We start from the raw sequence: 26,305 nt of genomic DNA, 5'->3' as shown, positions 1-26,305 counted from the left end.
ACTGACCTAGCTAGAGCAGAGGGAGTGTAGGAGATAAAATTAGTAGGTAAGATGGGCTTACATTATTGAAGTCCCCCAGTTCCACACTGGGCATCTTGAACTGAGGCACTGGGAAGATGTCCAAGGTTTTGAAGCCCTAGGGATTGACAGGATGAAAGAGAGGTGACAGTTTCTTCAGGAACTTAAGCGTTTATGCATAAAAGACCAGACAGGCCAGTAATGTGTGAAGCAATAATTGAGTTTAATTATGGTACATTTGGATCACACAAAAGAAGGTACAACGATTAATTTGAGACATCAAGGGCCCAGGGTATAGGAGAACACTGACAAGCAAAGAGGGATTCAGGGTAAACAATAACTTCTGTGTCTCAGTCGTGGGGAGGAGGGGAGGATGAAAGAAGGGCACACCTGGATCTCAGTCACTGGAGAGAATTCTCTCCAGAGCATGTAATGGTCTTTAGACAACAGCAGGGAAGTGGTGCCAGAAATAGTCCTTATTGGGAAATTGCTCTGAGCTTTGCTAGATTCTCCATCATTCCTCTTAATTGATTCATGAAATGTCTGGTTCCCATCACCTCCATAATCAGGGCAGTTTGCACCCTCGTGGTGGGCTTGCCTTTACATTAGAGTAGGGAATCAATTTTAATTCTTTGGCACAGACTTCAGTCATTAGTATAAAGGGAATCGGATATTGACCCGTTTCTGAGATTATAATAGGGAATAATTTCTAATAGATCAACAGAAATAGTTGAGGAGAATGATTACCAAAGAACATAGCATTGCAAGGTTCTTGCAAAGGGTTGCAGAGGTCAAGGAAATAGGTAAGGAAAACGGGAAAACTGTACTGAGAGGAGTGGGATCACTGCTGGGTAATGCTTGCAATATCATATCAGCCGAAAGCATAAACCACCTAGGGGTGGGTGGGAATAGGGGAGGGAATGGTGGTTTTTATGGAACGAGTAGCATCCTAACTCTTCCCCCATGCAAGTTATACTAAATTTTCTTTAAAAGGTTTTAAGACCATCCTCAAAGCTTGGCTGGCTCAGAAGAGAAAAGATTAAGGCCATTGACATCATGTCCTGGTCCTTTGAATACAAAGCAGCCATGGAGAGCCATGGCCTATGTGGGGCAGAGGAGCAGGTCTCTCTGATGCCAAGGTATTATAACAGGCAACACTGGCAAGAAAACTTTGCTCAAATGAATTAAATAGAGATATTCTGAATGCTTAGTCTTGTTGAATAGCCTTCTGCTATGGCTAAATAAATTTTATGCTGTTAACTATTAAATGACCTATCATTGTCTCATTTTGTTCTAACATTGAACCTAAACTACTACAGGAGTGAACTGAATCATCCTAGCCCAGAAGAGTCAGGGAGTCAAGGAGACGCTTCCTTGACTCAAGGCCATCTTCTGAACTGATGCCAAAATGATTAGGGGGAAAAAAAAAGCAGATCTGACCATCACATTACCCTATTTAACAAACCCCAGTGGTTCCCATTGCATCTAGGATAAAAGATAAATTCCTTTGTTTCACTTGTAAAGCCCTTCACAACCTGACCTTAACCTGCCTTTCCAATCTCATTCTACATTTCTCTTCTTTCACTCTTTGCTGTGGCCAAATGACCCTTCTCTCTATCTCTTATCTAAAACACTTCATCTGCTATCTCAATGCCTTTGCTTCAGCTATTCCTCATGCCTGGAATGGACATCCTCTTCATCTACACCTCATAGAATCCCTCTGCTTTCAAGATGCAACTCAAGCACCACTCTCTCCATGATGCCTTTCTTGATTCCCCCGCCAACTACTTGTGCCTTCCTTCCCAAACTACCTGGTGGGTAATAACTACTGCACATTTATTTATGTTTATTTCTCTTCATTTATTTTTATTTTCTTTATATTTGAGAGACAGTGTGGCATAGTGGATGGAGAGCTATTCTTGAAGACAGGAAGACCTAGGTTCAAATTTTTTCTCTGACACATACTGACTGGATGAACCTAGGCAAGTCACTTAATTTCTCAGTGCTGTACACAGCTAAGACTATAAACTGCAGGGAAGGTTGAGTAGAGGCAGTTTTCTCATCTGGGAGTTACCTATACCATAATAATGAAATCACAGGTCTCATCCCTATCTTCTATTCTGTTTATATTTATTTATGTCCTTGTCTTGGCTCCCATTAGAATGGAAGCTCCTTGTGAGTAGGCATTTGTTTCATTTATTGCATTTGTATCTCCATGGCTTAACACATTGCTTCCTACATAGTAGGTATACTAATAAACACTTGTTGGTTGATTGACTTATGTTATCTCTAAAGAATTAAAATTATGGGTAACCCATCAAAGGAAAGAATGTTGATGGGTGAAAGTAAGTTATGACATATTTCCAATGATAACCTATAGGTAAGAAGCCATGTTACAGAAAAAAGAATTATGGAAATGTATGACAAGAAAAGGAGGTGGTCCAGTTGTGGAGGATATGAACTCTATATTAGAAAACAGTCTTTGTAAAACCTCACTGAGAATTGCAAGAATGAGTGGTACAACTCTTCTCTTCATTAGATCTTCAGTGGATCTCCCCATCTGAGGTAACATATATATGGTAGTTGGTACAAGAGATGGAGCATTAGATCTAAAGTCAACCTGAATTCAAATCTGGCTTCAGACACTTATGAGTTGTGTGATCCTAGGCAAATTATTTAATCTCTCTCTGGCTTAGTTTCTTCATATGTGAAAAAAAAAAGGATAATAATAGTTGTATCTACTTCCTAAGGTTATTGTAAGGATTATGTTAGATAATATTTTTATAGCTCCTTTCAAATCTTATAAAGCTATGTAAATGCCTGCTTTTATTATTATCATCAGAGAGCTGTATGACTGGAAAAGTAGGTGAGCCTATAGTGAGAATGGGAACTAACCAGTAGAGAGCCTGAGTGTTCTATTGGTATGTATTCAATATCAAGATACCTAGATTAAGTTGCATTAGGTGAACCCTTGGAGAAGGATTTATAGGAGGACATAGGATTTCACAGAATTAAAAGATTTGGGATGGGTTTCAATCTGTACTCTCAGATAAAGTACCCATATTAATGAGATCACAGAGCCATCAATATGTGTAATAATTGGTCCACTTCTGTGTTTTGAAAAAAATTATTGACTAGATTTGTCATATTCTGATAATGAAATTCCCACATTATGTTAAATCTATATAATAATATTTTGTTTATTTCTGGAGAAATCATAAGCTCCATGAGGGCAAGCACGGTTTCATTTTTGTCTTTGTACCCCTAGTGCCCGGCACAATACACAGGGAGCTAAGTGGTGTGGTGGATAGAGCACTGGACCTAGAGTCAGATCTGAGTTCAAATCCTCCCTCAGATACCTAGTAGCTGTGTAATCCTGGGCAAGTGACTTGACCTCTGACTACATGTTTTTTTTATCAGTAAAATGAAAATAATAATAGCACCTACCTCATAGGGTTATTGGGAGGATCATATGAGATGCTATTTGTAAAGCACTTTGTAAACCTCAAAGTACTATAATAAATGCTAGCTATTGTTATTATAGCACATTGGCATCTAATGAATACTTGTTGATTTATATAATAGATAAACAACCTCAATGCCATATTTGTACCCATGAAATATACAAAGAACTAGAGCTCCATGAGAACTCATGGGTTAACCTAAACAGTAATCACAGATGATGAGTAGTGGATGAGGTGCAATCTATATCTAGGTGGTGCAATGCATTGGCTGCTGAGACATGAGGTAACAAGGCTGGCTTGAAGATGGTGCCAGTAGGAAGAGGGGAGGAGAGGAACATGGAAATTTTTGTAAAAGAAAATTAACTCTCTGAATGATTAAATATGAAGAACAAAGATAATACAAAGTCAGGAATAGTCCCTGAGCGCTCTAGTTTATTGAGGAAGAAAGATACAGATTCATCTGGTCTGACAAACCCTGAAATAAACACTCACTGGGTAAAATCCCTGAGCTGGGTATTATGAGGAGGTACAAAAGAAGGGAGAGTTCCTGCCTTTGGAGAGTTCTCTGTTTGATGCAGGAGACGGAACATATCCACGTATGGAAAATAAAAATGAAAATACACAGCAGGAATTATGAGAGAGAGAGAGAGGCAAATAGGAGGCAGAGAGGGAGGGAGAGAGGGAATGAGAGAAAGAGGGAGTGAGAGAGAGAGGAAAGGAAAGAGAGGAAAGGAAAGAGAGGAAAGGAAAGAGAGGGAAGGGGAGAGACAGAGGTGTAGATAGGGAGGGAGGAAGAGAGGGAGAGAGAAAAAGAGGGAGGTAGAGAGTGGGAGAGAGAGAAGCAGAGAGGGAGGGAGGGGGAGAGAGAGAGAGAGAGTTATATATACATATATACATACATGTACATACACACATATGTATATATATGTGTGTGTGTAGATATATATATATATATATATATATATATATTACACACATTTGTTCTGGAGAGGCTCCAGTGACTGGAATTGAGTGAGTTTAATCTGGAAAGTCTCTTGGGAAGAAGCGAGGATTAAATAGGATTTTGGAAAATGGCTCTTTATCCTCCACCCATCCCAGCTCCACCAAGCTTTACTTAGATAGTAGATTAATCCAAGACTGACCCTTAAGTAGAAGTTTAATCCTAGATCTGCTGTGATATGACCTTGGGCAAGTCATTTAACTTAAGCTTCAGTTCCTCACCTATAAAATGAAGGAGTTGAAATATACGGTCACTGAGATCCCTCTGAGTATAACTGAAGAGTGTTTTATGTTTTGTCCCCAATTAAAGTGTGAGCTCCTGGAGTGCAAGGTCTGTCTTGTTTTTCTATTCATATCACTAGAACAGTGCTTGACATATAGTAAATGCTTTATTAACGCTATTTTTAAATATTTATTCATTCATTGTTTTTTTCTTGTTCCTTTTGAGCCCATTTTCATTCATACCCAACCAAATACAAGAAACATTTTCCCTCAAATAACAAGTGAATAACTGAGCAGAGGTCATCATCAGCCTCCAAAATGGTGTAAGCACTTTCCACTTGCTGGCTGGAAATCGGATTTCCAGAGGCTTCCATAAAGTCCCTATTGCTCTTGAGTTGTATACAATGTAAAAACCTTTCTACCATTTGCATACCCCCTCAGTATTTGAATTTGGTCCCAGTATCCTCTACATGTGAGACCAAATAAGCATGTTTAAGATTAGTGAAAAGGATCATATTGTCTCTTTTACTCTATAAACTCCCCATCCCATCAGCCCCATCAAAGTGTGCTCAATAAATGCTTTTTGGTGGTGACAATGATCAGGATTAAGTTGTATCCTATGCTCCCAGGGGCTCAAACCAAGAACAGTTAAGAGGGCTCTCCTGCCTGAAAGTGTCATCAGATACACCCTGTTTCCAATCAATCAACAATCATTTATCAAGTACCTACTATGTGCCAGGCACTGTCCTAGGTAGGCTCTGAGGATATAAACAATAAATTCTTTAAGAGTTGAGATTATTTCATTCTTCGCACTTTTAGCCTCAGCTCCTAGAACAATATCTGGCAAGAACAATATCGACAATAAATGTTTGTTGACTGATTGATGGATATGAAGCTCAAACCTGTCCAAACTCATATTCCTTTGTTTTCCTTGGGACCATAACTGAATATCATTGGCAGTGGCCTGGGCAGGAAAATTAAGTAAGGGGCCACTTAGGGCAGCAATCAGAGCTGACATAGTATTCTGCACAAGCCTGGGGTTTGGCTTGGGGGGTTCAATTTGGTGGGCTTGGATTGCCAGACTGCCTTCCCCAGCTGCTTCTGGAACAAAGGACATTTGGACTGGAAAGTGGTGGAACATCTGAGGAAGGGGAGGAGAAGTTGGATGGTAAACCATGGAAGACAGCTGTGTTATAGTCAGTCATTGTCTGGCATACCACCATCTCAAACGCACACACATTCATACATGCACATGCACGTGTACATGCACACACATATACACATACATGCCTAGTTTTAAAATAGTTCAACTTATCATGTCAAGCTCTTTGTGCCTCAGTATCACCCCTCTATTTTAAGGTACCAGATAAAAATGAGACTTGAAACTTGGGGTGATCCCTCTTGAGGGCATTTTGGCCTTTACATAATGGCCTGTAAAAAAAAAAGGAACTCTTTGCATGGCTATGCAGATGTCAGAAGAGGAGAATGTCTCTTGAGTCAAGGACTACAGAAAAAGAGGCTTAGAACTAGAAGGGAGCTTAAAGCCTACAGAATCCCAAAGTCCTCACTTTAAAGAGAAGGAAACTGAGGATGTGCAAATGGTAGAAAGGTTTTTCCATTGTGCACAACTCAAGAATGATGGGGACTTTATGGAAACCTCTGTAAATTCCATTTCCAGCTGGCCAGTGGCAAGGACTTATACCATTTTGGAGGCTGAAGATGACTTCTGCTCAGTTTTTCACTTGCCATTTGAGGGAAAATGCTTATTGTCATGTTGTCTTGATAACATGTAGTTTTGTCTGGCCAGCTCTAGGAAGAAGATCTGATGCTCCTGAGGCCAGCACTATTGATCCGAGCTATGAATTGCTCAATAAACTACTTAATAGAGCACCAGGCACACAGTGAGTGCCTAATAAAAGCTTAATGGTGGTGACGATGACGAGGTTGATGATAGTAAAGCATCAGGTCAAGGATGTACAATATTTAGGGAAAAAAAGGGACCATTTCTCCTGTCTTTTCTGATTCCCATACCCATCGCCCTCTGGAGCACATTATGGGGGCGGATTTTATGGAAAGCCTTAGTCTAATATTGAAGATAGGAAGTCACCAGTTTACAATCTGTGAGATTAGACTCCCTGTGAATCTGAAGGTGCTGACTAAGTACTTGAGAGACTGCTACCAGCAGGAGCCTCTGAAATGCCAGCCAAAATTAGTCTCTTGATTTCCAAGGGCATTTATTTTGTCCTTTATACCTAGAGAAAAATGGACCTTAGATGAGAAATATCCAGAGCGGTAAGGCTGAACTTTTGGTCTGAATAAGAGCAACTATCTCAAAAAAAAGTTTGGGGTGGGGGTTGTTATTCTGAACTTGACAAATACCAACAAAAATGACCATTTCCATATACAAAAAACAGAAAAAGAGGATTGTATATCAAATCACAAATCCTCATCGTGTACAGCTTGTTTTTGTTCAAAGTATGTAATAGTGAGGCATGATGGTACATGTCTGTAATTCCTGCTACTGGGGAGGTTGAGGCTGTAGATCTCTTGAGTTTGGGAGTCCTGAGCTGCAGTAAACTCATCAAGTGTCCACACAATGTCCAGCACTAATATGTAGAACCCCTAGAAGGGAGGGGGCACCCTCCAAGGAGCCCGTGTCAGAAATGGAGTGAGGCAAAGTTTCCACGCTGATGAGCAGTGGGATGGGGTTGTGAGTGGACACTGCACTTCCAACCGGGTAAGACAGAGTGACTGAGTCTCGTTTAAAAAAATAAAATAAAATGGAAGGGAAGGCAAGGGAAAGGAAGGGAAGGGAATGTAATAAATTCATCAGATTAGTTTCAAAGCTATCCTGTTTGTGCATGTCTCCCTCTATCTTCCCCTATTCTTTTCTGTATACTTTTTTTTAAAAAATGCTTCGTTGATGCTCTTTTCTTTCTTTGTATTTTTTCTGACATTGATATCTCTAGCCCCCCATTCCCCTTCCCTTAAATACTCTTCTTCACAATAGAGAGACCATCCCTTATTACAAATGAGCATAGTCAAGCAAAATAACTCCAGACATTGGCCATGTAAACTGTATTTCTCATTCTGACCCTCTAGTCCATCATCTCTGTCAGAACATGGGAAGAAAGTTTCATCATTGTTCTTCTAGAGTCATGGTTGGTCACTGTACTGGTTAGAGTTCTCAAGTTTTTCAAAATTTCTTTTCTTTACAATATTGCTGCATTTCTCTCCTGGTTTGAATCAATTCACTCTGCATCAATTTATAGAAGTCTTCTCAAGTTTCTCTTAGTTCAACACTTTCATCAATTTTTATGGAACATTAACATTCTATTACATTCATATACCATAATTTGTCCCCACCTGGATCACTGCCTTGTTGTGGGAGAGGGACTTGCATAGCTCAATGAAACTATGAGCCGGGCCATGCAGAGTTACGCTAGATCGGGCCTGCACAACCCGTAGCCTGCCAAAGGATTTCGGGCGGCCCAAGAAAAATGTAGAGGAAAACACCCAAAATCCTTTGGTGAGCCGCAAGTTGTACAGGCCTGGTCAGATCATAGTGTAGAATTTTGACAAAAGGTGACCCACTGGAGAAGGAAATGGCAACCACTCCAGCATCTTTGCCAAGAAAACCCCACGGACCAGAAGGGCCTGGCATTCTATGGTCTATGGGATCACAAAGAGTGGGACATGATAGAATGACTGAACAACAGAAAAACATAATTTGTTCAGTTAGTCCCCAAGTAATGAACACTCACCATCACCACCACCCAGTTTCAATTTCTTTGCCATAATAAAAAGTACTTATATGAATATTTTTGTACATATAGGTACTTTCCCTCTTGGTTTTTAATTTCCTTGGGGGTATATACCCAGCAGTGAGATTACTGGATGGAAGTGTATTCCAATTTACTGGCTTTGGAGGTGTAGTTCCAAATTGCTCTGCAGTGTGGCTGTATCAATTCACATCTCCACCAACAGCACATTAGTTTGCTCGTTCTCCCACACGCCCTCTAGGCAATTGTCATTATCTTTTTTTTTTTTTTGTCCTCTTTGCCAATCTGATGATTATGAGGTCAATTTTTCAAAAAGTCAATTTAAATTGCATTTTTATATTAGTGATGTAGAACGCTTATTATTATGGTTGCTACTAGTTACTTTTAATCTTTTCAGAACTGCCTGTTCACATCTCTTAACCATTAATTTATCAGGGACAACTTTTGTTCTTATGTATTTTAATCAGTTTCATATGTACACAGACAGATACATGTATATACATAGAAGTATACACACATGTGTTTATATGTGTGTGTGTGTGTGTGTGTGTGTGTATATATATATATACACACACACATAAACATATATATGGTTAGCTGTTGTCTTTCATTCTCTAAGAGGACCAAAATGACACAACTACATTGGGGTCAAGGTACTGTGTATGCGACTGCAGCTTATCAGACCAATAGGAGCACAGAAGGCTCTATTACAAGTCGGCCACAAATAGTTCAGCCCTCACACTACAGGTCTTCTTTAAACACCCTACACCTCTTATATAAAAATATGCATATGTGTTTTATATATGCACATATGTAAATATATTTGTGTGTGTGTGCGTGTGTGTGTGTGTGTATGTATACTCAATGATCAGAGGATCATGATCTACAGCTATAAGGGAACTTAGCAGGCATATAGTCCAACCTTTTTATTTTATAGAAGAAAAAACTGAGTCCCAGGGAGGTTATGACTTGCCAGAATTCACACAGGTAGTAAGCTGCAGAGGCTGGATTTGAATTCAGGTCTTCTGACTTCAGAGCCAAGGTTTTTTTTGCTACTATATGACTTTTTGATGTGCTGTTTCATTATTATCATTTTATTTGATGACATTATCTATTGTTTCTATGATTTGTCCTTTTACTCACTAATTTTTTAGAATTAAATTATTTAATCACTATTTAAATTTGAATTCTTTCCTCAAAGGACCAGTATATATTTAATATTTCTGTATTTTTGTACTTGTTTATGAGGTTTTATGTCAAAACTCATGGTAGATTTAAATTTTTCTAGCATGTAGCTAATTTTTGTAAATGCCATTCACAGTCAAGAAGCATATTCCTTTTTATTCCTTTTACTAATTGCCAGATATTTATCATGTCCAACTTTTCTAAAATCGGAACATGTAGATCTTTGACTTCTCTTTCAAAAGTCTTTTTCTAGTTTTGAAAGGAGGCAATTGAGGTAAATATTATAGTTTTGCTGTCTATTTCATCTTGTAGTTAATTTATCCTTTAAGTACTTAGATACCATGCCATTCATTGAAAAATATACATATATATGTATATAAAATCATTATTTCATTGTCTATGGTGAATTTAAATAAAATTAGGTTTCTTATTTATATCTTTTAACCATTTTATTTTTATTGTTTTTATTTCTGTCTTATACTTGTGAAATTGATTTTTTGTATCTAAGTGCAAAACTTTACATTTATCTTTATTAAATTCCATTTTGTTAGATTCATTCCATCACCTAACCCCAACGTTGGCAAACTTCAGCCTGAAAGCCAAATTCAGCTTATTTTTGTATAACCCACAAACTAAGAATATTTTTTGCATTTTTAAATAAAGTTGTATTGTATCTAAAAATATGAAAAGAATTGTTAGCTCACCAACCATACAAAAACAGACTGGGGGCTAGATTTGGACATTGAGTTGTCATTTGCTGACTTCTGTTGTCAAGATCTTTTTGGTTTTCTGCTGTCCACCATGTTAACTCTCTCTCCCAACTTTGAGTCATCTGCAGATTTGATGAACATGTATCATCTATGACTTTCCCCAAGATAATGATGAAAACATTGAAAAGCACGGGATCAAGCACAGATCTCTGGGTCCTTCACTGAAGGCCTTCTGTCACATTGCCATTGAGCCATTAATAACTTACTCTTTGAGTCTATTCAATTCTGAATACATCTGACTATATAACCATAGGATTCCTATCTCTCTCTCTTTTCCCCTAAAATAATGTGAGATTATTACCCAAACGCTTTGTTAAATCTAGATAGATTATGTGCACAGAGTTCCCCTCATCTAGTAGTTTAATAACACTGTCAAAAAAAAAAGGAAATGAGCATAGGCTGACATGACCTGTTCTTGGTGAAGATATGTTGGCTCTTTGCAATCATCACTTCCTCCCTAGATGTACACCAATCACATCTTTAATGATTCATTCTAGAATTTTTTTAGGAATTGAAGTCCAGCTCACTGGCCTATTGTTTGTAGACTCTATTCTCTCTCCTATTCAGAAAACTGGAACAACATTTGTCTTTTGACAAACTTGTGCCACTTCTTTCACTTTCCATGAGCTTTCTCAAGTATCACTGATAGTAACTCATATCTGCCAGTTCTTTTAGGATCCAATGATGTCATTAGCCTGGGTCAGGTGACTTGAATTTATCAAGAGTATCTAGATGTTCTCTATTTTTCCTTATTTCACTTGGGTTTCAACTGCCCATTAGTCATTTTTGTTCTGTCATTTCCAATGTGAAGGTCATTCTCTTTTGCAGAAAATCAACCAAAAAAAAAAGAATTTAGCAGCTCCACCTTCTCTCACCATCAGTTATCCTTCTCTCATCTACCCCAAAGAACCTATTCCTTCTTTGGTCCCCAATTTTCTCCCAATAAAGCTAGAAACTCTCTTTGATATTCATATTATAATTTTTTCATCATCCTTTCACTTGCTCAAATGTGTTTATCTTTCTATGTTTCTGTTGATTCCTGTCTTTGCAAGTCAATAGTTTTTGATATGAGACAACATTTTATTTTAATTTTTAAAGTTTTTTGATATCGTTCTAATATTGCTAGTCTTATGGAGTCATAGAGTTCAGTTTGGTCCATTAAAATTTCCAAGAAATCTGTTAAGGCAAAGTTTCCCAACTTCTCTTCCAGGATATGTATTATTGTTCCCCTTGTTTCCTCTACGGCTCTTGTTTCACTTCCACTTTTAGTGTATGTATATGTAAATAAAATATGTAAAATATATATAATTACATTTTAATATCTTGCTTCATTTCTTCCAAGTACTTGAACGATTATTTCTGCAAGGTTCTGCTTGTAGTTGTTGTAGAGTGATTGTCTTCTCCCAGGTTTACTTCTTGGGTATCTCTTTACCCATAATAGCTCTTCTCAGTGTTCATTTCTGTTTACTCATATCTCTGGCCGTAGATCCAGATTTGGGACCTTATGCTAGGGTCAGCCTCCCTGATTCTTACATCATTGAATGACCATTTTCAGATATTATTTGGTCCTGATCAATGTCAAAATTTCCTTGACTCCTGCTGCTGGCTTCTACATCCTTTGTTATGTCTGCACTGAGAATTAGCATCCTTCAACTGTCCTTGGCCAGCCCTCCATGGTCTTTTAATTTCTTGGGGACAACCTCAGTCAGGAACCCCTGTGGGCTTCTCATCCACCTCTCACCTACACAGTCTCCATTTTGGGCACTGCTGTTGTCTTTTGACTCAGGGTCATCTCATATAAGGGTACTGCTGTGAACTTCTGGTCTGACCACCTGAGCTTGTTTCCCTTTGCGGACCCCTCTTCCAGTGCCCCAAGATGAAATAGCTTATTGATGTTTCTCTTTGATTTTTAAAAAATTATTATTTGATCTTGTGCTCTTTTTAGATCATTGATGGAGTATAAGTGGGAGATCTGGGCTCTTCTGTAACCTTTCATGTTGTCACATTAGTCAGTAGAGCAGAACACCATTTTTTTTAAAGTATAACAGTTTGCTCCCTTCAATTTCACTAGTAAAGGATAATGAACATTTTTCTGTGGACTAGATATATCAGTTTTGTCTAAGAAATGAGCAAAGGAGGAATTTATTCACCTGACTGTGAATACCAAAAAACCCCAAAACAACCCCTTCCACACACAAATGGGTTATTTAATAGGATTTAAATATTGTGATATGAAGTATAATAGCACAAAGAACTTGAACATTCCAGGAACCAAAAAAAGAAAAACTTATCAGTTTATTCTCTTTCTTATAACCCAGAAGTGAAAAAGGAAAGACTCAGGAGTAACAGAGAGACCCACGTATGCACTGAGAGACAGAGATATGTACGCTTGCTTTTCCTCAAGCCTAGGGCAGTTTTGAGAAGGGGTAGCTTTGTGCTAAGGGATATGGAACTCTGGATTGGCTGACAGAATGCTGAGCATGACAGCACGTATTTGCTTAAGGGACTTGGTAAAGTCTATTGCAGAGATTTGGGAGAGAGACTTCAGAGACACATATAGAGAAACAGTCTCTTAGCAGATGGCTGAAAGACTGTGAATAGTGGATTGGAACCCTCCAAAGTACAGGCATGTACGAGAGTTGGCTCCACCATGTTCCTTGACTTTTATAGTTGGCCATTTTAGAGATTCCTGGGAGAGGATCACCCCGGGATGAGATCATTCTCTTCTGGTTCTCTATCATTTTACACACACACACACACATGCACACATGCACACACATGTAGATAATATTTTTTAGACTAGACTTGTGATTCCAAATATGTAGGACAGACACTCCATTTAGAAGATGCCATAACTCTTTTAACTCTAGTTTCTCCAATAATTTGTTCAGTTCCATGTTTTCTCTTTAGTTTATCTTTCTTTTGGACTTATCCAAAACCGGGAGAGGGATATTGAAGGCTGCTGTCAAGATTGTGTTGCTGTCTCTGTCTTATTGTAGCTCAGCTAATGTTTTCTTTATGAATTTGGATGCTTATGCATTTGGAACATGTAAGTTTATTATCAAAATTGGTTTGTTGTCTATGGTTTCTTTCAGCATAAGGTAGTTTCCTTGTTTTTCCCTTTTTATTTTTTGAGTGTTCTTGCTTTGTCAAATAGTATAAATAAAATTCCTTTTTTTGGATACTTAATGCATGGTAAATTTTTTCCCATCCCCTCTGTTTTGTTTTGTATATATCTTTGTATTTTTTAAAAATATATTTCTTAGAAGACAGATTGTAGGGTTTTCTTTTCTTATCCAATCTGTTATATTTTTTTCATTTTGTTGGATTGTTTAATCTATTCATATCTAAAGTTAGGTTTGTAATTTCCTCCATTTGCTTCTAATATTGAGTTTACCTGATCTATAATTTATAGACTTAGTGATTTGCCTGAAGGCACTGAGAGGTCCTAGATACCTAAGGTCACACAAGTAGACTATGTCAAGCCATGAATTGAACCCAGGTCTTCCTCACTCCAGGACCTTTTATTCCACACTGTCCTTGTATATGCAGTTTTTGCTCTCAAAGAATTTACAGCTTGCTTGTACCTAGAAAAAAAAATGTCTTGGGGCAGCTAGGTGGTGCAGTGAATAGAGCATCAGCCCTGAAGTCAGGAGGACCTGAGTTCAAATCTGGCCTCAGACCAAACACTTGACACTTACTAGCTGTGTGACCCTGGGCAAGTCACTTAACCCCAATTGCCTAAAAATTAAAAAAAAAAGTCTCTCCTTTGATTTCTGGGTCACCTGCAACCTAGGGAATTAAGACTTTCACTCAATTGAATATATACAAATGGTAGAAAAGAAAGGCGGTATGGTGTAGTGGAAAGACCGCAGGCATGGATTTGAATCTCACCTCTGCCACTTTCTTACACAATGTTGGGCAGATCATTTCACCTCTCTGGACCTCAGTTTCCTCCTCTAGGAGGTCCAGAGGGTCTCTGGGGCACTTTCCAGCTCATTTTGTGGTCCTAGGTACAATTCTTCATTAGTGCTCTGGAGCCCTTAAGATAATGATCAATGTTAGGCAACCTAAGGCAGGTTTGGATGGTTGGAGGTGTGGGGTTTTGAATTGTTATCATAACCTATATTGTCCCTGTTTCTCCTCTCCCTCCTCATCTCCACCTGCTGGTTTCTCTGGTTTTTCTTAAGTCTCAGATAAAATCTTACCTCTTTGCTCATCCTCCTTCATGCTAGTGACTTTCCCCTGGGATTATCTCCATTTTATCTCCATCTGTCTTATTTGTCTATAGTCAATTGCATGCTGTCTCCTTCGTTAGGTTATGAGCTCCTCCAGAGCAGGTTTTTACCTTTCTCTATATCTGCAGTATTTAGCACATAATAGGCATAGTGGTTAAAAGCCTAGCACTGGCCCTGGATTCAGGAAGACCTGAGTTCAAATCTGACCTCAGACACTTGACGCTTACTAGCCGTGTGACCCTGGCCAAGTCACTTCACCCTATTGCCTCAAGAAAAAAAAAAAAAAGGCCTGGACCTGGAGACAAGAAGACCTGAATTCCAATCTCAGCTCAGACAACTTGCTAGCTGTGTGACCCTGGGCATATCATTTAAACTCTCAGCCTCAGTTTTTTTATTTGTAAAATGTAGATAATAATAGCACTTACCTCACAGGATTGTGAGGATCAAATGAGATGACATATGTAGAGTACTTTGCAAACCTTAAAGCTTTACATAAATACTAGCTATTATTGTATGTGTTATTTGACTGACTGACTAACCTCCATTCTAAGTGTGCTATATTACTTATGTTTTTTTCTTTGTTCTTTGCCCACCCGTCTTTCCAACCTCCACCATGCATCTAGTCCTTTGGCCAGTCCCTTCTAAGTATGGACTGCCTTTCCACTTTTCTTTGACCAATGTGCCTAACACTTTCATATTTCTGTTGTGTGTTTAAGTCCTATAGAAAGCTATCACTGTGCTTAGATGTTCCTACAGTCCCTGCCAGACTTCACATTCCAGGTGTAGAAAATACATGAGCTATAGGGACCTAGAGATGGGAAGATGCCAAATGTATTTGGAAAATGAAGAATACTTTGGTTTAGCTGATGCACAAGTTGCCTACGAGCCACTCTGACCTATTGGTTCTTTGTTTACTTGATGCATCTAAAAAACCATATCATCTACTTGATGGAAGAGATCTCGGCTTCTCTGCTCTGGCAGCCTTTACTAGGTGGCACAAAAGTACATTCTGGTCCCTCAGACAGAATGACTACAGAAAGGGTACACTTTCCACTTCTCCCCCTAGATTACAGGGATTCTCTTTTATTGGGGGGTGGGGAGGCAATCAGGGTTAAGTGACTTGCCCAGGGTCACACAGCTAGTGAGTGTCTGAAGTTGGATGGGAACTCAGGTCGTCCTGACTCCAGAGCTAGAACTCTATCTACTGTGCCATCTAGCTGCCCCAATTAGAGGGTCTGTGAACTTGGTTTTAGACATATACATATATGTACGTATGTATAATATTATAAATATCCAAATAAACTTATAAATTATTATATAATTTATAATAAATTATATATACTATATAATAGGTATATATACATATTTACATATAGGAACCTACATATGCTCTTTATATATATGTATATATAGGATCTATGTATATATATTTTGTATGTGCCTACATATATAATATATACATTTATAATGTTAGTGTTATATACATTATATGTATGATGTTATTATATGTACATTATAGGTTCAATATTACATATAAAACATTATAAATGTATACATTATGTATGTAGGCACAAATACATATGTATCATATATGTGTATCTATTATATATTATACGTTATGTATCATATGCAGGCATATATAAAATACATACATAGATCATATAATGTATACATAGTATATGTAGACAATAATGTATTATATATATGTGCATATGTAATACATATTGATAACTATAGTTCAATATGATTAGTTTCCTTTGTAATCCTACGTATTTTATTTTATGCCCAAGGAGGCAGCTAGATGGCACAGCGGATACAGTGCTGGACTTGATGTTAGGAAGATCTGAGTTCAAATCTTGACTTAGATGTAATTAGCTGTGTGTGACCCTGGGCAAGTCACTTAAGATCTCTCCACCTCAGTTTTCTGCCCTGTAAAAAGGGAATAATAACAACACCTACCTCACAGGATTGTTGAAAATATCAAATGAAACAACAATTATAATGCATTTTGCAAACCTTAAAGTGATATATAAGTGTTAGCAATTATTAGCTATTAGAAAGGGTGCATGGGATTGCCAAAGGGTTCCATGAGGTAAAAGAGGTTAAGAACCCTCTTTCAAGAAAGAACCTTAGTGTTATTCCCTGGAATGAGTCTTTATCTCAAGGGCCCCTCAAACGCTATAAGGGTAGCTTGCAGGAAGTTAGTCCTTTTTGTTTTTTAACTTGATTTCTGCCCCCCACCCTTAACTCTTATTTGTCCTGCTTCTTAGCTCCATTTCTTCCTCTTCGGAAATCTGGGGAGACCCTTGAAGGATAATAGTAATAAATTATGACATCATGATAATGATGATGATGATGATGATGTTGATGATGATGATGACGTAGCTAGATGGTATAGTGAATAGAATCCTAGACCTGGAGTCAGGAAGACCTAAGCTCAAATCCTGCCTCAGATATTTACTAGAGTGTGATCTTGGGCAAGTCATCTAACCTCAGTCTGCCTCAGTTTCTTCATCTGTAAAATGGTAATAATAAGAGCACCTATCTTCCTGGATTGTCATAAGAATCAAATGAGATAATATTTGTAAAATGCTTTGCAAACCTTAAAACACCATATCTATATTCGTTATCATTATTGTTGTGATGGTTATTAATACTAATCGACATAGAAGGATTTGAAGGAAGAGCACTAAACAATACAATCCACATAGAATGGAGATTAGGAAAAGATGACTGTAAGGATTGCAAAGCACTTTAGATTCGTCTACCATTTCACAAAGCCTGATCCCTGTCCATGCCTCTTTGTCTGCATCACTTGCTCTGGTACAATTTACAGTGTTAACATACCTTTTTCCCCTGCTTCCAATATGGGGCTCTTGCCAGCTTTATCTTGGCACTGAATCACACACTGCACCCAGGAGGCTCATGAAGTCTCACCACTCCCTGGGGAATGTAATCCCACGTTCTATAAGCTCTCGATTCCAAAGACAACCCTGCCCTGGTGACCTGTCTATCCAGCCCCTTCCCCCTAAAAGTGGCAGGAAACAGAACAAAAGGGAAATGGTTGCTGGGGCTGCAAACTCTGGGCATGGGGAAAGGTGGATGAGGATGGTGCCAGGGAGATTTGGCAATGTACTACAGCAAAAGAACAGAGGGATAAGAGGAGTTCCAGGCAGTTGGGCATGTCACATAATTACGGGAGAAAAATTAGGCCGCAGCCTGGCTCTCTCTGTCTCTCTCTGAGTGATCATCACCCTCATTATAAAGCAACTAATTATTAGCCTGGTTCATTAGCAATTATAAATCTCTAACTCCAGAACTTCATTTAAAAAAATTGTCATTTTTTTAAATGAAGTTCTGGAGTTAGAGATTTATAATTGCTAATTATAAGTTAGCACTTAATTATGTTCCTCAGCAGTCTGGATCGAACACAATATTAACACACCCAACTTCCATCAAGAATTGGGAGTCCCATAAGCATCTCAAACTCAACAGGTTCAAAACAGAGATCACTAGCTTTCCCCCAAACACGTCTCTCTTCTGATCTTCCTAATTTTTGTGGAGAGCACCATTTTCTTTTCAGTCATCCAGGCTTACAACCTCAGTGACATTTTCAACTCCTCACTCTCCCTTACCTCAGTATCTAATCAGTTGCTAAATTTTATTGTTTTTAGCTCCACAGCATCTCTTGAATTCGTCCCCTTCTCTCTACTCACACTGCCTTCCCTAGTCCAGATCTTCCTTACCTCTTGCCCGTATTACTGTAAAAAATTGGTCTCCTCATCTTTGGTCTCTCTTTTTTTCCTATTGATCTTTTTCATAGCTGCTAAATTGATTTTCCTACAGTGCAGGTCTGGCCATGTCACTCCCCTATGCAATAAACTCTAGTGGTTCTCTTTTAGCTCTAAGATTAAATACAAGCATTTCTGTTTGGCATTTAAAGTCCCTAACAATCTGGTCCCAATCTATCTTTTCAACATATCATACCTTATTCCTCTTCGTGCATATTATGGTTCAGCCAAACCAGTCTTCTTATTATTCCTCTTTCCTCTGTGCCTTTGTATTGTTTGTATGCCATGCCTCACATATTCTCTATTCTCATCTCTGCCACTTAGAATCTGTCCTATCTTCAAAAGCTAAAATACCTTCACCTTCCAATGGCTACAAGGGTGGCTGAAGCAGGAGCTATGGAGTGTTTAGAGCTTGGTCAGACATTGAAGATGCATCAGACATCAAAGAGCATCCACTGCATCTTGGGCCATCACCAGTCATCTTGACTTAATGTCTTGCCGCTGGACTTTGATGGCTCTGGAAGAGAGAGTGAGGCTGACGACTTTGTGTAGCTCTGACTCATTTAAATCCAATTCATATATGAGTCAAGACATCACGCCATGATATCATTAGTCCTCTTCGAAAATGAAAGACAAACAACAACTTTCACTTTATACATGAAACTTTTCCTATACTCCACTATAAAAAACTTTTGTGAAATATGAATTGTGATGAAATTCCTTCAGGTTATATATACACTTTAACAACCACACTAACCCCTCAAACCTCTACTACTGGTTTATCTCCTCATTAATTCCCTCTCTTGTTGAGTTCTAAGACAGTCTCATTGGTTGTGCTCTGGAATATCCCGGGGTGCAGAGCACTTTTGTCTTTCTATCTTTAATCCTATCAAAACTGACTGAAATATAACTGGTGTTTAATAAATGTTTGATTTCATAATGCACAAGAACTTTGTAGGTACTTAGCGTTGCTGGTCCCTTCTGGTCTAGAAGCCTTGATTTTCTCACTGTGAGTTGTGATTAGCTTCCTGCAATATGAGCAAGGGAAGCAGATCTCAAGAGTCTGATTCTAAAGTTTCTTCCCCTAGGAAAGTTCCACATTGAAATTCACACTGAGACCCAAGCTCAGGAGAAGGTAAAGGTAATTTCTGTGTTTAAGTAAGAAAATCTTACTATTCTTGAACTCCCAAAATAAAGTCCATGCATCAGATCTCATAATTGGTATTATAACATAAAAAGGCAGGACTGGGAGTTTTGAGACTTAAGTTCTAGTCTCAGCTCTGCCATTAACTTGTTGTATAACCTTCAGCAAATTATTTCACCTCTCTTGGCTTCCATATCATTGGATTTTAAGTGAGGTCAGACTAAGTGATCTCTAAGATCTCCACCAGTCTCAGCATTCTATGACTCTTTCATTACCTTTCCAGATATCAGAACTGACTAAATTTTATTATCCAGGAGTTGAGGGTTCTTTTAAAGAATGATCTGTTCCAAGGCACTGAGTCAACAAAATTTTATTTGCTTGCCTTCCCAATTCCTTTAGCCATCCATATCTCATTTTCTTTCTAGTGAAATAGGCCATATGAGTGATATTTCCCCCCTCTCCCCCTTGCTTATTTTCTCTGTCTGGCCTCTGTGTCAGGGTTAAGTTGGGGTGGGAAGGGAGATAATAAATGGCATGTCTGAGGTGCCCAAGCCTGAGGACAGATGTAGTTATGGAGGTTAACATGAGTTCAGCAAACCAAGAGAGATGGAACACCAAACCAGAGTTTCAGTAAGTGCCACCACAGACTGGGCAATCTCTCTAAAGCTGCAAAAGTTTTAATTAAGTGTCTTTCTAGGTAGTCTTGGTCCTTTAGGGATAAACAATCTAAGAGTAATAACACTAACAGATGGTGCCCTCCTGTAGATAATATACAATAGGGATTCTGATGAAGGCACTCCTGCTGCTGGTACAGCAGTCTCCACGCCGTCTAATTCCGTGTGATTTTTGCCCTTTCCTAAATCCTTTGTGTAGGATCTCTCTAATGTGCTGAAGACCTTCCTCTGCTACTCTTCATATTTTTAGGGCACCTTTAAAAGAATTGTGGCTATCCATCTCTTGTCTCTCATTTTCTATATGACCAGCTTACACTGTTCTATCTGGTCCTATGTGTCCTTGATTACTACTACTTCTTCTTCTTCTTCTTCTTCTTCTTCTTCTTCTTCTTCTTCTTCTTCCTCTTCTTCTTCGTCTTCCTCTTCTTCTTCGTCTTCTTCTTCTTCTTTGTCTTCTTCCCTGGAAATCATCATTGGCAAAGAGCTGTAGGTGATTTATTCCCACTGTCTTTCTTTCCTTTGACATGAAATTTGATTCTCCTAGATTCTGGTGTTCCATGATTGGTAGCCACCATAGTATCACTGAGAAAATAATTGGTTTTAGAAATGAGTGGCTTAGGATCATAGGAGTTGGAGTTGAGCATGGTATTAGAGCTCAAAGGAGCTTGGAATTTGCATCTGGAAGGGACTTTGGACATCATTTAGGTCAATACCTTTATTTTACAAATGACTGAATCCCACTCAGCAAAAGATAATGTTGTTGAGTCATTCCAGTTGTGTCTGACTCTTCATGACTCCTTGTGGGGTTTTCTTGGCAAAGACATTACAGTAGTTTTCAATTTCCTTTTCCAGCTCATTTTTACAGATGAGGAAACTGAGGCAAACAGGGTTAAGTGACTTGCCCAGGGTCACACAGTTAGTAAGTAGCTGAGGCTGGATTTGAACTCATGAAGAGTAGTCTTCCTGATTCCAGGCCTGGTACTCTATCTACTGTGCCATTTGGCTGCTATTACTTACATAGAGCTTAAAAGTTTGATAAACACTTTATATTCATTATGTTGTTCAATCTTTGCAACCTTTGCAAGGTAGGTGCAATATTATCCTCATTTTACAGATAAGAAAAATGGCTGACACACAAGGAATAAATAGCAAGAACAGAATTGGAACCTAGGTCATCTAACTACAACTTCAAGGCTCTTTCTGCTTCAAAATACCATATGTCTACTTAGAATCATTGAAAGCACTAGACAATTTACCAAATGCAATACATCTAAATTTCCTTTTAACCAAATCTTGACCCAGATCATTGTACATCTGCAATATTTATACAAGATAATTGAAAGTGCTTAGATTTAGAGTTCGAAAGGACCTCAGAGACCATGAAGCCCAATCCTCTCATTACACAGATGAAGAAATGGGGCCCTTTTTGTATGTGTATATATGCAGCAATATACACTTTTCATCCACTTTGGGTTTTATTTGTGTGTGTGTGTGTGGATGGTTATTAACCTGATCTTTTGCAAATTATCATGAATTTAACTGATGATGCTTTGTAGTACTTTGGGTTTGTATTAGCACCAAGTTACAATGAGAATTTTTAAAAAATTAGTAGTAGACAGAGGCATTAAGAGCGTTTGTACGTTAGAGGCCAAATATTGGAGCTAGAAGTTTATCTAGAGAAGGTTAAGCTAAATGATTTTGGAGGTCCTTTTTAATCACCTTGTGGCCCCCCCAATTATGTTTTCAGTGTGATGGAACAAGTTGCACCAAATGAGCAGACATGGATGGATTGTAATCTGTATCACAGATCTCATTGCATTGTCTTTCCCCACTAAACCTACTTCTCTTCTGAACTTCCCTATTTATTTCAAGGGTACCAATGTCATTCCATTCTTTTAGGCTACCAAATACCTTATTATCTATAGATGACACCTCACTCAACTGAAATTGTTCTGTTCAATATTACTCATGATCTTTCTCATAAAAAAGAAAAGGACCTATATGTACAAAAATATTTATAGCAGCTCTTTTTGTGATGGCAACAAATTGGAAATTGAGGGGATGCTCATCAATTGAGGAATGGCTGTACAAGTTGCGATATATGAATGTAATGGAATACTATTGTACTATAAGAAATGATGAGCAGGATGATTTCAGAAAAATCTGCAAAAACTTATATGGACTGATGCAAAGTGAAATGAGCAGAACTAGGAGAACACTGTACACAGTAACAGCAACATTGTATGATGATCAACTATAAATGACTTTGCTCTTCTCAGCAATACAATGATCCAAGACAATTATAAAGGACTCATGATGGAAAATGCTAACCACATCCAGAAAAAGAACTGGTCAACTCTGAATGCAGATCTAAATATACCATTTTCACTTTCTTTATTATTTTGTTCATGTTTTTTTTTCCTTTTGGTCTGTTTCTTCTTTCACAGCTATGACTAATATGGAAATGTGTTTTACATGATTGCACATGGATAATTTTTATCAGATTGCTTACTGTTTTAGGAAGAGAGAGGCAGGAGGGAGAAAAAATTGGAACTCAAAATATTGTAAAAATGAACGCTAAAAATTGTCTTTACATATAATTGTGAAAAAATAAAATACTCTTTTAAAACAGTTATTAATGATCTCTCTATTTAGTCAACAATCAACAAGCATTTATTAAGCATTTACTATGTACTAAGTGCTAGAAAGTCAAAGACATTGTCCCTACCCTCAAGGAGCTTATATTATAGTGAGGAAAACAACATATAAACTAAGTATATGAGAGATAAATATAGAGTAAATGGAAGTGACACAGAGAGGGATGGGAAAGGCCATCCCTGGAGCAGGTAGGAATTAAGCTAGTCTTGAAGTCAAGGAAATGAAGAGGCAGAGGTGAGGGAGGAGAATATCTCTAGCATGACAGATAGCACGCATAGCTAGGTGACACAGTAGATAAAACTCAAGCCTAGTCAGGAAGATCTGAGTTCAAATTTGTCTTCAGATATTTACTAGCTGTGTGATCCTGGGCAAGTCACAACTTCTGTCTGCCTCAATTTTTTCAACTGTAAAAGGGGGATTTTCATAATATCTACTTCACAAGGTTGTCATGAGGATCATAGTAGGTGCTGAATAAATGCTTATTCCCTCCATCTCCCAAAGACATAGAGATAGGTGATGGAGAGATAGGAGAGTCAGTGTTTCTTATTTGCAACAAAGAGCAAAGACTATGCTAATTAGAACTGAATTCTAGTTTGGGTATGTTGAGTTCATGATGTATACAGGACATTCATTTTGAGAGGTCCTAAAGGGTTAGATATAAAAATCTGGGAATAATCTTCATAGAGATGGTAGTTGAAATCCCTGGAGTTGATGAGTTGACCAAATGGGATAGTTAGAGAGATAAGATAAAATAACCCAGAATAAAGCTTTGGGGGACACTCACAGTTAATAGGTATGACCTAGATGAAGACACAACAAAGGAGACTGAGAAAGAGTGGATAGATAGGTAAGAGAACCAGGAGAGAACAACATCATGAAAACCTAGAAATTAAAAGAAGAGGGTCATCAACAATGTCAAAGACTGCAGAGAGTTCAGGATTGGCAAATTTCCATTGGAAAAGGAAAATAAGAAATCATTGATCAATAGAGCAGTTTCAGTTAGATAGAGCAGGAAGCCAGATTACAGAAAGTTTAGAATTGTATGGAAGGAGAGCAAGTAAAGATACCGTGTGTAGATGACCTTTTTTTTCTTCTAATGCCACTTCTTTTATTATTTTTTCATTATGAATTTAAGTACAAAAAGCAAAAAAAAAAGAACATTTCCACATACACAGCACAACATAAAAAACATTCAATATAAAACCATGAATTTCCATTTCACACTGTTTACTTAAAAAAAAAACTATGTAATAAATACTAGACATTGTTTTCAGAGCTACCCTGCTTTTCTGTGCTTCTCTTTAAGTTTTCTTTTGTTCCCTTCTGCCCACTTGTAGATGAATTTCTTAAAAAGATTGAAAAGGAAGGAGAGCTACAGCACAAAAGCTAGAAAAAACAGATCAAATTAAGATTTTTTAAGGATGGGCAAGATCTGAGGGTGTTTGTAGGCAGCTAGAAAGAAATCAGTAGATAGAAAGAGATGGAAAATATGTGCGTGGAGATGGTAATAGGGATAATTGATTGGCAAAGTAAGGAGAAGATAGGATCAAGGGTCCAAGTAGAGGGGTTGGCTTTGGCAAGGAGAAGGACCACCTCTTGTGAAATTTCGGTGAAAATAGTGATAGTAAGGGAAGATGACAAAATGATGTAAGTTGATGAGGATGGGAGAAGAGAGCTCCCACCAAATGACCTCTATCTGTTCAGTGAAGCAGGAAGCCCATTCCAATGGTCTTTAATCCAAATCATCTTTTTTGAACTTTCTGTAGCATTTGACCCTGTTGACCACTTTCCTCTTGGATACTTGCTTTCTCCTCTCTGGGTTGCTGAAAGCAATGTAAATATGTCACCAATAAAAACCTCTAATTTCTGCACACTTGAAAAACATGGGAACAAAACCTCCTAATCTGTCTAAAACCTTCTACATGAAGAGTTTTAGTGGTTTTCTGACTCCTTTATTAAAAATCTAAAAATGTGACACCTTGTGATCAGTTTGAAAGAGCAACTGATTGATTAAAATCAGGAAAGACAAACTTACTAGCTAAATTTCTTCAAGTTTTATGTATTTTTGGTAACTGGAATTGAAAAAAATTAGTGTCATCATTTAGAAATTAGTATCACTCGTATCATGATTTAGAAAGTGTAGCCAATGTTAATATGGAAATACGTTTTGCATGACTTCACATGTATAATTGATATCACATTTCTTGCCTTCTCAATAGGTGGAGAAGGGGCAGAATGGAGGGAAAGAATTAAGAACTCAAAAGTAAAAAAAAAATGAATGTTAAAAATAAATAAATATTAGAAGAAGAAAAAGAAAAGAAGAAGAAGAAGGTGTAGCTGATGATATATTTTCCATTTGGATCTGTGTGCTTTTGAGTTTTTGTTTTTTTGTTTTTTTAGTTAATGATAATCATTAATACCAAGCTAAGTGAATGGTAGATAAAGAGCTGAACTGTACTCAGGAAGACCTGAGTTCAAATCCAGCCTCAGACGCTGACTAGCAGTGTGATCCTGGGCAAGTCACTTAACCTCAATCTGCCTCAGTTTCCTCATCTGTGAAATTGTATAAAAAATAGCACCTACATCCTAGGGTTTTGTAAGGACCAAATTAGACATTTGTAAAGTACTTTGCAATCTTTAAAGCACTATATAAATACCAGCTATTATTACTATTTTAAAAACCCAGTCCTTCAAATCACAGTGTTAAACCAAGGTTTTAAAAAATAATGAAACATATGCAATCATATTGTCCTCATTAAAAATATCATTATCAATAATATTTTGGATAAAGCAAAAGGTTTTTTTGTACCATTAATAAATAAAACTATTTCATATTTATCTCATTTTTTATTTCCATTTTAAATAGGTTTTATAACATTCAATATTATCTATCACTACTGTAGTAAAGTACATAAATTATAAATGAGTATATATAAATTGGGAGAGCATATTCAACATTTTTGCTGATAGAAATAGAAATCAATAACATCTAGAGAACACTGTTTTAAACTAGAGTAGGGTGCAAGGAGGTAGGTTGGGTAAAGTGCTAGGAGAAAAGTCCAGGAGCAAGGAATGGGGCTTTGCTCTAGACCATGTTAATTTCAGATTGCAGTAAAGAAGGGAGGAGTGGCTATGGCAGGGGAGGTCTTTGGGCCAGCAACCAGTTTGGTAAATTATTATGTAAAGCTTTGATGTCTATCAGGAAATTGCATCTACTGGTTGGGGACTCCTGGGTCTAGAAACTCAGACAGCTGTTGCTCTATTTCCATCCCTGAGCAAAGCGTATACACACACACACATATATACCTATATGTATATGTATGTGTATGTATATGTGTATAAATGTATATACACAATACA

Source organism: Vombatus ursinus, unplaced genomic scaffold (genome assembly GCF_900497805.2).
Source record: "Vombatus ursinus unplaced genomic scaffold, bare-nosed wombat genome assembly UNPS02014801.1, whole genome shotgun sequence".
In the NCBI taxonomy this organism is placed as follows: Eukaryota; Metazoa; Chordata; class Mammalia; order Diprotodontia; family Vombatidae; genus Vombatus; species Vombatus ursinus.
This window is presented reverse-complemented; position numbering follows the sequence as displayed.